At 41.6% G+C, this 12,850-nt stretch overlaps 1 protein-coding gene across 2 annotated transcripts in view; it reads right to left on the minus strand.

Moving 5' to 3' along the window:
* The window catches only part of GSDME (gasdermin E), a 34,835-nt gene extending 25,888 nt beyond the window's left edge, over window positions 1-8,947 (minus strand). Inside the window, exon 1 of one of the 2 annotated variants that reach the window (XM_020780983.3) lies at window positions 8,814-8,947. The gene's annotated coding sequence lies outside the window, so the exon portion shown is untranslated. Of the gene's footprint in view, window positions 1-677; window positions 5,472-8,813 lie in introns of those variants that run through there. The other variant, XM_078377202.1, reaches the window with a different exon arrangement.
* Between the last annotated feature and the right edge of the window lie 3,903 nt (window positions 8,948-12,850).

Consider the following 12,850-nt stretch of genomic DNA (forward strand, 5'->3'; position numbering starts at 1 on the left):
CAAAATGTTAGTACTTTATAGTTATGTTACATTGAAAGGATTATGAGAAAGTTCCTCAAACACTGCATGGTAGAAAATACTGGTTTTCTGGCAAATACATGCCAACAAAGAGATATAACCCAACTCCTAGAGAGGGTAATCAGCTCCCAGAATCTTACAAAAAGCAAAGGCACCACCTTTGGTCAGCTTCTGGGAGTTGTAGTAAAAAGCTACGTTTCCCACATCTGCCAATGTTTTTCACGTCTCTGACCAAATGTACCTTCTCAGTTGGTACATCTAGAATTGAAACATTCACATTTTTAGGTTTTTGCATGATTATCTTCAATTTTTTTTCTATGCTAAAACCAGGGACCAGTCTTGTGTATCAGTGTGTGTATGTTAGTGCTCTTGCTTTAGCCATTGGGATCACAACTGAGACCATGATAAGTGGTGATGGTGTCATTTATGTGAGGTTGATTGGTCTGTCAATATGGAAGAGGTAGAGGATAGAGAAATGGGATATTCTCTATTTTTTGGTGCTGATGCTCTCAACATCAAAATGTCAGGCTGAGCTCAGGCTAGTGATGTCGTTCAAGCATCCCACCTCTTAAGACCCTTGTGAGGTTTGTCATCCAGTGGCAATCACAATACCAAGCAGTGTGATTCATGTTTAGGTGGCAAGTTGCCAGTCTGCTTACTTTGTCTTGCGCAGATGCTACCCGGACCTGTGTTCATGTTCCATTGGATTTGACTTGGAGTTGCCATGCCCTTGCATCAGGCCTTGATTCCTGGCTCCCATAACAGAAGGGTGGCATTGGGGTGTACAGTGGCATACCTTGGAGAGAGTTTGGATACCTCTCTTGCTGCACCTGAGAATATTCGTATAAGGGTTGGGATAAATGCCACTCTGGCCCCAGGTAGTGATAGGGCATGAAACTGTAAAAATACAAGAGCAGGCACATCAGATCCTGTTTGATTTCCTGTTGGTGGTGGATCTTGTATAGACTCTTCGGATGTGATGCAGGTTTTTTTTTTCCAAGCTGGAGACTGATTCAGAAGATGAACAGTGGGGATGTTGTTTGCTCTTAGGGGGGATGCTGGGTTTTGGAATGTGGGCTTTCCTGGTTGTGGGAGATCCTACCAAGCACATATCGAGTAAGCCAAGTCCATTCTGGAAACTGGCTGAAAGTTGGGGACGAAGCCTGGAGGCATGGTCTTTTCTTCCACAGCAGACTCAAGGCACACCAGCTCTTCTTGTTCTGTCTCTGCAGACTGGGGAGGAGAGCTAGCTGCTGGTGGCTGGTCTGAAGATTTTCCTGAAGCCAGTGAATTACCCTTTGAGGCTCTGGGCTTCAGCTTTGATTTCCTACCCAGGTTAAGACTTTGTAGGCTTCTTTATGCTTACATGGATACCAGTGGAACAGAGGAGGATTGCTAGGGAAGGGACCCTATAGCTTGCAACAACTTCTCCCAGAGGTGGAAGTTGAGCTGGGACTGTCAGTTTTTAGTAATGACTTTGTAAATTGACAACAGTGCTGGCAGGTTTGGGTTTCATGTCCTTCACCAAGACAATACAAACACTTAGAATGTCCATCGGTGAGGGGGATTTTCTTGGTGCATACGATGCATTTTTTGAAAGGGACCGCTGGGGTCATAAAAAGGCGGGAGGCTGCAGATGATGAACACAATACTAACTTCTTCTTTCAGGGGGAAAATTCACAGAAGGCTGGAGAGGCAAAGAAACAAAGACAACGGAAGATGATGATGGACAAAGGTAATATCTGAGGTACATAACTGGGGGAAAAGGCTGTAGAAAAAACACCAAGAAGTTTCCTCAGCTAAAGAAAACCAAGGGATAACCACGAGGTGCAGGGAGAAGGGCTGCCCTTTTGGCCTTTTTGCTTGGAGCTCTAGAATGTTCCGATGAGATTTGCACAGATGCAGAAATACCCCCATGTGTGATCCAGAGACCAGAACAAGGAACCATAGTACCTATAGACCAAAAGAGTAATTTCTCCAGGCTCTACAAACAATTAAACAGTTTGACTAATACTATCGCATCTAATTTGCCATAGCATGCATAACCTCGGAGTCAGCTATCTGTTCTGCAGGGTGATCTTTTTCAGAAAGAAATCCTGCCTCCTTCTAGGGCAAGGGCAAGCAACATGCAGCAAAGGGAACATGTGAGGTCTCAAGACTCTTTTTGCGTCCTTTAGGCTCATTAAAAAAAAAAACAACCAACAAAAACAACCCCACCCAGTCCACTGAAGTCTCTAGAAGCTGTGGTACACCTTCAAGGTAAGTCAAAGGGCCCTCCATGCAATGTTTAATACTAAAAGAGTGAAAAAAATTCTTAATTAAAAAAAAAATTCTAGAAATGGTGAGCAGCCACTTCTGGATTCATTTTCTCACTTGGGCTTTTTGTGTTTTGGATAGTCCCTCTGCTTCCAGAGGCTCCTTGGGTAGAAAAACTGATCTTTAATTATGTCAGTTTTGACTGAGCTGCATATGTAGTTGTTTTTCTGAAAACGAGCACCTTACAGAACACAAGCAGCTGAAGAAAAACCATCTTTAGTTTGAAATACCACAGATGTCACAAGAGCAGGCACCCTCCCAGAAGACCCATTCCTTCCTAAGTGTATGAAGAAGAGGAAGGAGAGCCTCCTCTAAGGCAGCATTGCCTGCTACTTGTGAGTTTGTAATTACTTATATTTTTATCAAATAATTTACTAAATTGTAAAGCCCCACTAAGTGGCTGCATTCATTGGCTGCAGAAACTGCAACTGCTCAACAAAAGTGCACCCTAGAAACCAGTTTTGCATAAAGTGTGTATGAGGGATCAGAAAGGTTGTTGATTATTTATGGAACCATAGCTTCTCTCCTCTGTAAAATATCTGTGAAGATTCTATCATCCAGATGAGGTTATCTGGAAGTTGAATTGTGGCAACTAGGCTTCTTTCCTATAAGGCTGAAAAGTTTTGCTACCCATCCAAGTACCTTCTTCAGTCTATGGAGAGTTTGTAGAGGATCCCTGATATATCCTCCACATTAGTTTCACTTCCCCGTGGTGTGAATAGGCTCCTTAGATGGACAAAGGAAGGGGTGTGAGTGAAAAAGATGTGAAGTAAACTTAGTGGCACTAACAAATTTAACTAATGACTCAACTTCCAGATCATTTCTCTGCAAAGTATTTCACATGCATCCTAAATAATGATACAGTAAAGATTAGATTTAAAACAGGAAGAACTGCTTTTTATTTTGAAAGAAACAGCCAGTAAAGTTAATATGTTGTTAAAACCTTTTAAAAGCCAATAACAAAAAAGGTGGCTGATCCTCTCTTAAAGATATTCCACAATAAGGGTGCCATCACTGTGAAAGCCTATTTGCGCATTACTGTTGGCTGTGCCTCCCATAGTGAATGAACACAGGACAAGGATTCTGATTATTAAAAGACATGTTTAAAGGAGTAAGCGATCCTTCAAATCATCCTGGCCCAATGCTGCTCCTCTGTGAATTTAAAATGAACTTGGTCATACTATGTCAAGAGGTTGGACCAGAAAAAAATTATAGGCAAGAAGGCATAGTGGATACTGAGACTTGAAAGTTCCAGCTCCACATTTTGTTATGAAACTAGGTGAACTTGGGCCAATCATCTTTCTTTTAGAACATCCTACCTCAAAGGGTAGGTCAGGGGTTAAAGTAGGGAAGAAGTTAGCCATCTATGTCATCCTGAGTTCCTTGAAGGAAACTAAAGATATACGCCAGTTATAAACTATCAGTTAGATAAAAACATATAGATGTTTAGATGAAAAGAATGTAAGATTTTGTTTGTGAAGCTGCCTGAAGCAAAGGCCATTTAGATAATGTTATTTACAGTTTGGCAGCTGCTAGACAGGGTATCAGAAAGGAGACTATCGACAGATTGTTGCCAGAGTATTTTGCATGCAAAAATGTGATCTGCCACAAAGCTACAGCCTTCTACAAGGGCAATTTGGGCTAAAATAGTTTTAAATTTTATTCTAGCACAGGCCAGTAAGAACCCCTTAAGACAGACCTGGGCAAAGTGCCTGTCTGGCCCGCCGGTTGTCGCTCCAGTTCAGTGTTCAAGCACTTGTTCAAGCCCAAGCCAGACTGGATTTCTCTCAATGAACAAGTTGAACATCAAAATCATTTATAGCTTTTTGTCTAAAGTTGATCAGTTGCTTATCTTTAAGATAAAGGTTCCCCTTGACATATTAGTCCAATTGTGTCTGATTCTAGGGGGCGGTGCTCATCCTGTTTTCAAGCCGTAGAGCCAGCTACGAAGACAGTTTCCATTGTCACATGGCCAGCATGACTAGGGAACGCCGTTTTACCTTCCCACTGAGGTGGTACCTATTTATCAACTCGCATTTGCATGCTTTCGAACTGCTAGGTTGGTGAGGAGCTGGGACAAAGCAACAGGAGCTCACTGCATTGCGTGGATTCAATCTTATGATTGCTTGGTCTTCTGACCCTGCAGCACACAGGCTTCTGTGGTTTAGCCCACAGCACCACCACGTCCCATGCTTCTCTTTAACATATTGCAAAAAACCTCTTTAGTATTTGTGAGGATTAAAAAGTTTAAAATAAAAACAATCATAACATCACTGTTTCATTTTATTTTTAAGTAAAGTTGGTTTGGCCCTCGAACACAGTTCAGATTTTTCATGTGGCCCCCTATAGAAATTAATTGCTCACCCCTGCCTTAAGAGGAATTAAGTAGTGGATGATTGTCTTCCAACATTGTTTCTGTATGGCCCTTGGAAATCCAGGGTTTTTTCCCCCTTTAATTTCCTGAGCATTCCCCTTCCTTTCCTTTTCTTCTTTTCCGCCCCCTTAATTTTGAAATGCACTGGAATTCAAAAGAACAGGCTTTTCAAACTCACCCCTCCAAATCACTCATACATCCATGGGTAGGTTATTGTTTTTGTTGCTGATGTAAACTCCTGAACTTAACTAGAAGTTCATAGAATGTTTACTGCAAAAAATGATAAAACAAGGCTTCCACTTGAAGCTGGTCACATTTAAATGACCATTTTTGAATACTGTATACATGATATATTAGCTGAAACCCTGTTAAGTAACTCTCTGTGTATAAAGCAGATGGCATCATCATTCATGGGTGCTAATTTTTAATTTAAAGATTCCTATTCCTTTTAGGCTCTAAGGCTTCCTAGGTAATCCTTCTGACCTGGGGAAATTTCCCTTTATGAGCTTGTTGGCAATTAAGATAATCAGCGGAAGTCTTTTTCTTCACAGGCACATTTGCTGGAGACATGGAAGAGGGCCTTCTCTGTTGTTGCATCCAGACTCTGGAACTTCCTCCCATAAGAGGCCATCTTTGCTGGCCTCATTTTTGCTTTCTTTCCATAAACAGATGGAGACCTTTATCCTCAAACAGGCTTTCCCTTAGTGATCGGCTGTCTGAAAGGTTTTTTTTTAATGCAGTGTTGTGCCTTATTGCTTTGAATCTGTTTTTGCTAATGATTTTGTTTACCAGCATTTGTTTGAGTATTTGAAATATTTGTATACGTACTGTTTTTATATAGGGACATGGTGGCGCTGTGGGCTAAACCGCAGAAGCCTGTGCTGCAGGGTCAGAAGACCAAGCAGTCGTAAGATCGAATCCACGCAACGGAGTGAGTGCCCGTCGCTTGTCCCAGCTCCCGCCAACCTAGCAGTTCGAAAGCATGCAAATGCAAGTAGATAAATAGGGACCACTTTGGTGGGAAGGTAACAGTGTTCCATGTCTAAGTTGCACTGGCCATGTGACCATGGAAGATTGTCTTCGGACAAACGCTGGCTCTATGGCTTGGAAATGGGGATGAGCACCGCCTCCTAGAGTCGAACACGACTGGACAAAAATTGTCAAAGGGAACCTTTGTTGTCACTGTTTTTATCTTTGAAACATTGTTTTTTAATGTTATTAGCTGCCTTGGGATCCTTTTTAAGGAGAAAGGGGGGAGGTAATAAGAATATTTTAAATATATAAATGAAATAAATTTGGGAGTGTCAGGATGGGGGAGACTTTAATGTCCTAAAATGACTGCTGCCTGTTCCAGTTGTGGTTGGGAACCAACACTTTCTCCCACCTTGAGGATCCCAAAGTGTTGAAAGGGATGGATATCTGGAAAGTCTGGAAATGTGTATGGGGGGGGAGATACAAAATTTTAAGTTAAACATTAATATCACACGGTGTTGTTCAACAGGATTTAAACCATATTCAGATTAAATGGTAGAGTATGCTAGTAAATTAAACTGCAATAATCAAAAACAGAAAATAATTCCTCTGACTTTCAGTGAGATGTGTACGAACTATTTATTTGGGAAGAATATAGATATTTTTTATATCACCATATAGTGATTTCAGTTTCATAATTTATAAAAATCAAATTCTTCAAATAAGATGCAAATAAATACAGTTACCATCACTGAGGTGCAGAAGCAGATGAGACGGGGTGTTTTTCTAGAATTGGTCCATGTGCTCAAGGCAGAGCTAGGATGGGCTGCTGGAAATCTTACATTTAAGAAGAGACGCTGTGGGTCTTGAGGAACTGAAGGCACTGCTTTGCCAGAGGGTTAGCAGCCTCTGTTCTAATCATCTGTTTTGGGTGGGAGACCAATTACATATACATCCCCACCCACATGACTTATCAACACTGCCAAACTAGGAGTGCCAACCATCTGTTTGGTGGAGTAACCTTTGTGTGCAGGAATGAAAAGGCAAGCTGCTAGCCTAAAATTTCTCTGGATCAGACCTATACTGGAAGGGAAATCACAGAAAAATGACCTACACTCTCAACAATCATTTGTTTTTACTCATTCCTCTACACATTCAACAAACTAGCCCTTCAAAACTCTCATTTTCACTAAAAGGAAGCTTTCCTTTTCCTAAAATTATTTGCAGATACAAAGGTCTAAATTAGGCACCATTTAAAAAGACACAGTGAACGTGTCTTATATCGGGTCATAATATTGCCCATCTAAGTCAATATTCTGATTTGAAATGCCTCTCCAAGATGTGGAGCTGAGAGTATTGTGAATCACCTAATCAAAGATTCATTTTTAAACCTTGAAAGAACAGGGGCATGGGATCGCTGTGCTTCACCACCAACAGTTCTTTCCATGAGATATTATCCTTCCAGTGCGCAAACCAACCAAAGTCAAGGACTTTTCATCTCACTGATTTCAATTAGAAAATTAAACAGATGCCTTTCTCCCTCCTGTTGTAACTGATGAGACTTACATGTGCTCAGACTTGGTTGGATTGTGCCAAATTTATTGTGTACTAAAATAATAAAATGTCAATTCAAGCATAGGAAATTGTTTGGCAGCTTTCTTAGTTGGGTAAGCAGTGCAGGATATTAGCTATATTATTCCAGAAGACCAATTCATATCATTCGAAATCACATCCTATTTGTAAGTTGACCTCATTGCTACACTTACACAAAAGAGGTCATTTGAGTGAAAGTCCCTGTAGTTTTTTTTAATCAAAGATTTTTTTAACATCTCAAAGCAAGAAGTAGTCCTTTGTAGAACAATAAGTTTATTAACATTGTAGCTTTTCAGTTTCTTACATATACTGCTGGATATTTTCAAAGGGAAAACAAAACGGCTCACATATCACACAAATACAATCACACCAAAAACAGATTGTAAATTACAGCAAGGTAATTAAAATAATTTGCATAAATAGGCAGGGGTTTAGCAGATTAAAAGGATGAGGATACTACCTAATGCAACTGGAGAAGGTATTGCAATACACACTTACACAGAGACATCAAAGCCAACTAAATGGCTCTATGTAATCATTCTGTAATAAAACGACTTACAAATATGCATAAAGTCATCAAAAACTGGTCATGGAGCACGGCTGCTGAAATCAGTGGGACCTCAGTTTGGTCATATCTCACTAAGTTTATACCCGCCCCACCCTGAGGAAACAGAGCCAATTACAGAAACACAACAAAATGTCTGACTTTTCAGCTTATACTGAAACAACAGTATTTCAGACTAAATTAGGCCCAGGGTGGTTTTGTTGTTGTTGTTTATTAGTGTAGCAGCTGCATAGTGCAAACAAATTAGCAAGAGTTTGTGTAGCAGCTTTGTGTGTGTGTGTTTGGATGACTCTCCGAATATTAGGTCACCTCATAAATAATGATTCCAGTAGGTCAATACAAAAGCGCTCCGGAGAGCATCACTGTTCGCATGTGGAACTCACTGCTACAGGATGTGACAAGGCCTTGGATGTCGTTCAGCCGGCCTACGGCAAATTCTTGCTCGAGCCGTGCCTCAACAATCCTTATGCGTAAGAGGGCCTCCCGGTTCAGGGACGGAGGGCGCTTCTGAATGCCAGCTGCCTGGAAGCGGTAACAAAGGAGGGCTGTGAGAGGAGCCATTTCGCCGGCTGCCTGGCTGGCTCCCTTGCAGCTGCAGCCGCCGCCTCCGCCTCAGGACTCTTGGAAGGCGGCGGAGGAACATAAAGGCATGCGTGAGGCTGGTTTATATGGCCATGAGAAACGAAAAGGGAGAGACACGCGACCGTGTGAGGGGCACCCTTCTCCCTCAAAAGGTCCCCTGCTACACGGGAGGGTGTTGGTCGGCCTCTGGCCAGAACCGCTGGGCTGGGCGTCGGAGCCACGAAAGAGCGCGTCAAGCCGGAAAGGAGAGGAAAGCGCGACTAGAGTTTAGCGAGCCAGGGAAAGGGACAAAAAGCCCTCCATCCCCACCCCGCTTCCCGCCAAAGGCCGGGGAAGCTGTACACTTGTGGCGGCGTCACCCCGGAACGGCGCCTCGCGCCTCCCTTTACTCACAGCTCCTCGGGGTGCCTGCGCGCTCCTTCCTGCGAATCCGACCGCCTCACCAGCTCGCCTCCACCACAACGCGGGAACCCATTGTTTGGGCCTGTCTATCACTACAGATGACCACGCCCACTACAGCTGTGGCCACGCCTCCCCGGGTTCTTCCACACACACCCCGCCCACCCTTTCCCTCCAGAAGCAAAATTTATGACAGCTGGGTAAAAGGCGAGGTCCTGCCAAAGGGTGTGGGTCGCTGTGTGTCTCACTTATCTTCGCAGAGATAAGGGATGATTGGATTCACCGTTCAGATTGTTTTTTTTTTCTTTGAGATCTTCATTCTTACATGGGAAGGGTGGGTACCGGACGTATCACGAGGAGATGAACAGAGCACCAGTTGACTGCTGGATCTGGATAGGGATCTGTCCGTCTATTCATTTTTAAAGGGATAATAAAACAACGTTTATCTGTGCAGCAGCTGGCCTTGCGGTGGATGGTCTTGGCATCAGCATTAAATACGATTGCATTGTGTCAGCGTACACGCACAGTGCACATGTTATCAGTAGTAGACTACATAGCGAGGTTTTTGTAACCTTATCTTTCAACCTCCCCTTGCAAGGTGACGGTAATAACTAGATCAAACTGCAATGGGGGATAGTCATGTCTGCCCGGCATTCTGTTCTGTGCCTCCACCCTCATTGCTTAGAACAAAGGGCAAACAATATTGTATCTTTTATCTGTTCCTTTCTTATGTAGAAGACAGTTGCCATTAATTTGCCTGTGTTTTGTATGCATGTTAAATTCGGTCTTCACAGACTACACATTTTGCTTTTCAATATTTCATGGTAACTATCATAAGTAGGTGGAACTGTGGCCTGGCCCTAGAGGACATCTCTCTGCGCAGAGATATGTTCTTAAACCACACGTGGTCCTTTGGGATTCTAGCCTGTGAGGGTTCATGAAGTCGGGGCTTGTTTTAAATGCTTCTCTTTGTGCCAGACATGTGCAGATCTTAGTAGGAAGATCTAGTCATTCCTAAAGGCCCTCTTCTCTTCTAGAAAATAGTGTTCCTCTTCAGCAAAGCAACAAACAATAAACCCTGCCAGCTAGAGGTGGGTTAAGAAAAAAATACCTGGAAAGCCAGGGTTTTTATCACTCCTCATCGCTGTACCGATTTGAGTCTTCCGCCTTCTGGATGATGAGGAAAATGCCAGTATCATAGAACATATTTGGGTACATACAGAGCAACAAATGTTCTGTCTGCATGAACCCTGTGATGCTTCTAAGGATATGATTGAGAGGGATAATTAAATTCCACAGTGAGTGGCACATGCTGCTAATTTGGAAAAAAACTGAAGTGTCTTGTGGTGCCTAAAGATGTTATGATTTGTTAGATCTTTGGGTACAGAATGATTTTCTATTTTCACGTTGATGGCATCTAACTTCTTGATAAATTGTGTCTGAACATAAAAAAGATGGTTTTCAGTCTAGGTGCTAATTCAGCGATTTATTTGTTTTGTATACATTTAAGCATTAATTGCTTTATCACAGACTTTACTCAATTTCATTCCCATGTAACTGCAGTTCTTACTCTCCCCCCCCCCATTTCCCTGCCCCATTTATTCTACCTTCTAAACAAGGTTATTACTTCATGCATCAGATAGTAACATGGGTCACTTTTATTAATCTTGTTCATTTCTAAACCTGCCACATTAGTTACAGCTGTCCAGGTTTCATCATCTGATTTTTAAGGTTTCGAGAGTGGAATGAGAAGATAAGCATAAAAAGCAAATTAATGTGTAGTACTTTTGTTCATGGATTCCAAGTTTTTGGGGAGCTGAGTAAGTGGTAAAAAAAATGAGGGATGGTACATATTATTTAAAGCAGTATGTGCAAAATTAGATGAACCATTACCCAGCTGTTTTTTCTGTTGGAGATAGCAAGGAGGAACCCAAGAATCAATCTCACTTGGAAGAGGGGAAAAACAAACCAGACATGAATATTTCAGATGAGGCTTCCATTAGAATCATTGTTTGACTGACAGTTCTAAAAGTTGGCCATCCTAAGCACCCAGAGTGAAATTGTTGTTCAGATAAGAAGGTATTTGAAGATAGGTAAACAGGAACTAAGAAACAGATGGGGGTAAAGGTGGTGGTGGTGGACCTCAATGGAAGCAATCACTAGTGGTGGTGTGTACCAGCAGAGAAAATGGTCACCAATGGCTGGATAGCAAGTTTAAATTGCAACACTCTGCTGGCACTCAATGAAGTAGCTACCACAATATTACAAATCCTCCACTGTTGTTTCTAGTGAACCAGAAACTTGGTTGTACTCTCGCAAGGCGACCTCAAAAGAAATCAGTTGGAATAAACAACAATTACATGCCATCAAGTCAATTCCAACTTACAACAAGCCTTTCTTGGGTGTTCTAGGTATAGAGTACTCAGAGGTGGTTTACCGTTCCCTTCTTCTGGGGGCATTCTGGGACTATACAGGTTGTCCAAAACTATACAGGCTGACTCTTCTCCTGGAAAACACAGTGGGGTATCGATCTTTCAGCCTTCGGCTCCACAGACAGGTAACCAAATCACAGGCGATCCAGCATGCTCACGTGGACCAGAGGATATTCTAAAACATATCCAGAATATGTTCCCACTAAATGGGCAGCTTTATTTCACACAATACATTTTTATTGATTTCCCAATTGCTTTCAGAGATCAATGCCAATGTCATGCTGGTGCTGCTACACCACAGCCCCTACAGTCTCTGAAGCTATCTTAAAACCAACTCGAGAGGGTCTTTCTGCACTCCACAGCAGGGTTTTGGAATTCACAGATCAGGTGTAGGAAAGGACATCCAGTTTGCTTAGAGTCTGATGTTCTGCCTGTGGAAGTCCAGTACTGGATGCAGCCCTGGATTTATTTGTTTGTTTTTCTTTTTTAATGTTTTTAGCAGTTAAAGAATATGTTGGGAAAATAAGGAATAAAAAATAAATGGAGAGTTAAAATGAAGTGGTGTTTTTTAAAATAAAAATACTGTAATTCAGAAGTCATTGCTATAAAACTCACAAAAGTGAAGTGAATTTTTAAAAGAGAGCTTAAAGCCATTTTACAGCCAATTAAAATAAATGTTGATATAAAAAATAGTAATTAGATGGACAGGGTAATAACAAAAGTATCCTGAATGGTGCATATTTCACCTCTCCGATGTGCCACTATATCCTTAAAGACTGTATTTCTTCAAAAAAATGTAAAGGATAAGCCTGAGGCACTCTACAATAAGGGAAGATTCTGATATTGTCTCTTCAACAAAAAGTTATATTTTCTGCTGTCTAAGAAAGAAGACTCCAGATGCCTTAGGTGCCTGTTTACAACTGAATGAGGCATCTGAAGTGACTGCATAGCTAGTGAAATACAGTAGTAGCCTTTGCAGACATATGATGTACACATCGTAACTCTGCTCGATCTATCTCCTGTTGCCATTATGTGCCATCACAATTTATGGCAACCTTTAATAGGGTTTTCAAGATATGTGAGATGTTTAAAGGGTGGTTTACTATTCAGCATCTCCCCTAGTGAGTTTCCATGGCTTAATCTGTGCAAGTATCAGACTACTTCAATATATGTGAGTTTAACGCAAATGGTTTTTTGTTTTATATTAAATATTTAGATTGTTTGGAAAGAATTGTGTAAACCCATCTGAACAGAGAGGTCATGGTGGCACAGAAGAGAGAAAGCAGGCACAGAATAATGTGAATTATTAAATTTTAATACTTCTTGTATTAAAAAAATCAGCATTAATTCAATTGTCAGACGTGTTAATGCAAAGCCATCTCGAGACAAGGACTAAATAGCAGCAATGACTAAAAGAAAAAGTTTGGAGAGGGAACGAAAAGGCTGTTGCAGTAGGAAATAAAAGCCTTGATAAGGCCTGTCCTGTGGACTATAAGCAGCTAAGGTTGTAAATCTGAAGTTTGATCTGTAAAAGATATCCTCTTTTCGCCCTGTAGAGATGCGCACATCGTACAGCTGAGCTCATACAGAAAATGACGT

Source organism: Pogona vitticeps, chromosome 6 (genome assembly GCF_051106095.1).
Source record: "Pogona vitticeps strain Pit_001003342236 chromosome 6, PviZW2.1, whole genome shotgun sequence".
Classification (NCBI taxonomy): Eukaryota; Metazoa; Chordata; class Lepidosauria; order Squamata; family Agamidae; genus Pogona; species Pogona vitticeps.